The sequence below is a fragment of the Penaeus japonicus genome, unplaced genomic scaffold, assembly GCF_977035675.1.
Source record: "Penaeus japonicus unplaced genomic scaffold, GWHDUDI00000001_assembly GWHDUDI00000013, whole genome shotgun sequence".
Taxonomy (NCBI): Eukaryota; Metazoa; Arthropoda; class Malacostraca; order Decapoda; family Penaeidae; genus Penaeus; species Penaeus japonicus.
The window spans coordinates 34855081-34860080 of NW_028234415.1; positions in this window are offsets into that span (position 1 = coordinate 34855081).

Below are 5000 nucleotides of genomic sequence, written 5' to 3' on the forward strand. Positions count from 1 at the left end.
TGTCGCTTTAAATCTTGACTTTTGGCCGAGACAAAGCGTGAAGAGAAAGCTGTCACTGTTACTGAAGTCACCAGCGGACTTACCAGGGGCTGGATTCACTAACATACGATGGTAAGGCATTTACCAGCTGTCAACTACCAGAGCGTTTACCAGTCATGGCAAAGTGGGATTTATCAAGCGATGATAAGTCGCCTGGTAAGGGTAAATAGACTTTATCACCGTAATTTGATGGTAACTCTGGTAAATCGATTCCGCCAATCAGCGAGCGCCTTACATAATTTTTTAGGCTCCTTTGACCAATCCCGTGACATGTAAACAAAGCCTGATCCAACAGCGAGACTTTTTTTTCAAGAAATGATAAAGATTTCTTGTGTTAAATTATTTCTATATAAATTAATTTCCTAGAAAGCATATTCTATCACATGATCTTATGGATCATATATAACGTAATGGTTTTCAAAAACATACTTTTTTTTTTTTTTTTTTAGATTGCAGTCGAAAGAAAAGAAACAATGGCTCCACGCAATGGTGGTGTTATTTGTATCAACGTTTTCCAAAAAGAAATGCCAATCAAACCCTAAGATTATGAATAATTGTATCTAAATTAATGCAAACACAAAAATAATTTATATATTTATATGTTTACTATTTTTCAGCTGAATGTTATTAAAACAAAATGTTTGAATTTGTCAAATTATTAATTCCATGTATTATTTTCAGTTATTGTAGGCCTATGACGAAGCTGCATGAACATTATTCTCGCTTATTTCCTGTGAATTTTATTGATTTTTGTCATATTCATATGAAAATGAACAGTTGCCATCACTCTGATCATAATAAGTGTACATGCAAACTAAAGTGTCGCCTTAAATGTTGATTTTTTGCTGAGATTAAGCGAGATGAGAGAGTCATCGCTGTAGTTGCCAGTGGACATACCAGTGCTCCAACCACTGGTAAATTTAGCATTGTATTCTATCATGGTAAGTTGTTCATGAATACCGATGTGGTCTTTTTACCATCATAATTGTAGTTACCAGCGTATTTATCATGGTAAGTGCGTTAGTGAATCCGGCCCCAGGGCTCTGACCACTGGTAAATTTAGGATTGTATCTACGATGGTAAGTTATTCGTGAATTCCGGTGCGGTCTGTTTACAATCATAATTGTAGTTACTCAGCGTATCTGCCATTGTAAGTGAGTTAGTGAATCCGGCCCCTGGGGCTGGATTCATTAACATATCATTGTAAGGCATTTACTAGTGGTCAATTATCAGCACGTTTACCAGCCATGGTGAAGTTGGGATTTACAAAGCGAAAGCAAGTCGCCTGGTAAGGGTAAATCGACTTTACCATCGTAGTTTGATTGTAACTATGGTGGATCGATTCCGCCAATCAGCGAGCGCCTTACATGATTCTTTAGGCTGCTTTGACCAATCCCGGGACATGTGAACAAAGCCTGATCAGCAGCGAGATTTTCGTTTCAAGAAAGAAATGATAAAGATTTATTCTGTGTAAAATTATTTCTATATAAATTTATTCCCTAGAAAGCATATTCTATTTCATGATTTTATGGATCAGATATAATGTAATGGTTTTTAAAAAACATACTATTTTTCTTCTTTTTTATAGGTTGTAGTCAAAAGAAAAGAAACAATGGCTACACGTAATGGAGGTGTTATTTATATCAATGTTTTCCAAAGAGAAATGCTAGTCAAACCTTTCAAATGAATAAGATTATGAATAATTGTATATAAATTCATGCAAACACAAAAATAAACAAACAGTGAGATGCAGTTTGTACTTTCTTCAATATGAATATAGTACGATAATCGCAATTAAAAAAAAAAATACAATAAACATAAATTGGGTTGATTATTATTTGTGTTCTCTAAAGGCCTCCCTGGCTATTTGTCAGTCCAAAACGTCTTGTTCATTATTTGTGGAGCTTGTATTTTGCCAGAGGTTCGATAGGCGTGGAGGCCACTTCAATATTTATTGTCCTTTTCCAGAGTTCCGATATGCGTGGTTGCTGCTTCAATCGTTTATTGAACTCTAACTTATGAATCGCCAAATTCTGAATCAAATAACATTTATATATTTAGTGTTGTTTAACAATGTCATTGAAATGAAATATGCTTGAATTCGTCAAATTATCAATTCCATGTATTATTTTAAATGTTATTGTAGGCCTATGACTGTCTGCAAATTTACCCGAGGCTGCGTGAATATTACTCTTGCTTATTTCCTGTGAATTTTCTTTATTTTTGTCAGGTTCATATGAAAATGAACAGTTGCCCTCATTCTGATCATAATAGGTGTACATGCAAACTAGTGTTGCCTTAAATGTTATTTTTATGCTGAGATAAAGCCTGAGGAGAGAGTCGTCACTGTAGTTACCAGTGGACATACCAGTGCTCCAACCAACCGTACATTTAGCATTGTATTCTACCATTGTAAGTTGTTCATAAATACCAATGCGGTCTGTTTACAATCATAATTGTAGTTACCAGCATATTTATCATGGTAAGTGCGTTGATGAATCCAGCCCCTGGATTGCTTATACAACTAGCCTGCTCAAGTGGCTTCCTATCTTTAAACAAGTCATTATTTTTAGTTGAGTTAGCTGTTCATGATTTACCTGTATGTAAATAATCATCGGCATTTATCAGCTTTCAATACCTTGTAATAGCTTGGTGTCCACTTACCCGGGGTATTTTCTCTTGTCTCACCCTGCCAGGGCTGGATTCATCAACGCACTTACCATGATAAATACGCTGGTAACTACAATTATGACGGTAAACAGACCGCATCGGTATTCATGAACAACTTATCATGATAGAATACAATGCTAAATTTACCAGTGGTTGGAGCACTGGTATGTCCACTGGCAACTACAGCGACGACTCACTCCTCAGGCTTTATCTCAACAAAAATCAACATTTAAGGCAACACTTTAGTTTTGATGTACACCTATTATGATCAGAATGATGGCAACTGTTCATTTTCATATGAACTTGACAAAAATATAGAAAATTAACAGGGAATAAGCGAGAATAATGTTCACGCAGTCTAGGGTAAACTTGCAGAAAGTCATAGGCCTATAATGACATTTAAAATAATACATGGAATAGACACTTTGACTAATTCAAACATATTTCATTTCTATGACATAGTTAAAAACATCACATATATAAATAAATAAAAGTTATTTGATTCAATAATTGGCGATTCATACGTTAGAGTTCAATAAACGATTGAAGCAGCAACCGCGCCTATCGGAAAAGGACAATAAATATTGAAGTGGCCTCCACGCCCATTGAACCTCTGGCAAAATACATTCCCCACAAATAATGAACACAGATAATAATAATGAAACCAATTTATAAATTGCACTTCTTTATCTTTATCACTCTATATTTATATTGAAGTACAAACTGCACCTCAGTTTGTTTACTTTTGTGTTTGCATTAATTTAAATACAATTATTCATCATTTTAATTCATTTGAAAGATTTGATTGGCACTTCTTTTTGGAAAAGGTCGATACAAATAACACCTCCATTGCGTGGAGCCATTGTTTTTTATATTTTGACTGCAAAGAGAAAAAATATTATGTTTTCTTGAAAACCATTACATTATATATGATCTATATGATCATGCAATAGATTATGTTTTCTAGGAAATGAATTTATATAGGAATGATTTTACACAGATGAAATCTTTATCATTTCTTCCTTGAAACAAGAAAATCTCGCAGCTGGATCAGGCTTTGTTTACATGTCACGGGATTGGTCAAAGGAGCCTAAAGAATCATGTAAGGTACTCGCCGATTGGCGGAATCGATATACTATCAACCTACGGAGGTAAAGTCGATTTACCCTTACCAGGAGACTTATCATCGCTTAATAAATCTTATGTTAATGAATCCAGCCCCTGGATGGTTGGGCATCTCTCAATAGTTACGCTGCTCATAACTCTCTCGGAGAGGTAGACTGGCAGACTACCTCCCCAAAGCTACCCATTAACCCCAGTTCATATCGTTGGTTCTATGATGATAGAGAGACCATGTACTGGCAAGGAGGGGGTGGGGGGGGGGCGCATCGGCCTAAGGTAACGCTCTCTCACCGATTAATCCAAAGTCCTTCGAATACACCGTCCTACCCCTTAGAGAAAAATTGGAGCGTCAAGGCATAAACCAGATCATATATACATGCATATATATATATATATATATATATATATATATATATATATATATATATATATGTATATACATATGTATATATACATATATATACATATGTATATATAGATATATATATATATATATACATATACATATGTATAAATATATATATATATATATATAAATATATGTATATATATATATATATATATATATATATATGTATGTATGTACATATATATATATATATATATATATATATATATATGTATATACATATAGATATATATACATATATATGTATTTATATATAAACATATATATAAATATATATATATATATAAATAGATATATTCATTTATATATATATACATATATATACATATATATATATATATATATATATATATATATATATATATATATATATATATATATATATATATAATATGTATATGTATATATATATAAATATATATGTTTATATATATATACATGTATATATATGTATATATATACAAATATGTATATATATATATATATATATATATATATATATATATATATATATATATATTATATATATATTATATATATGTATATACGTATATACATATATGTATATATATATATATATATATATATATATATATATATATATATATGTATGTATGTATATATATGTATATACGTATATACATATATTATATATATATATATTTATATAATATTATATATATATATATATATATAATATATATATATATATATATATATATATATATATATATATATATTATACATACATATATATAAT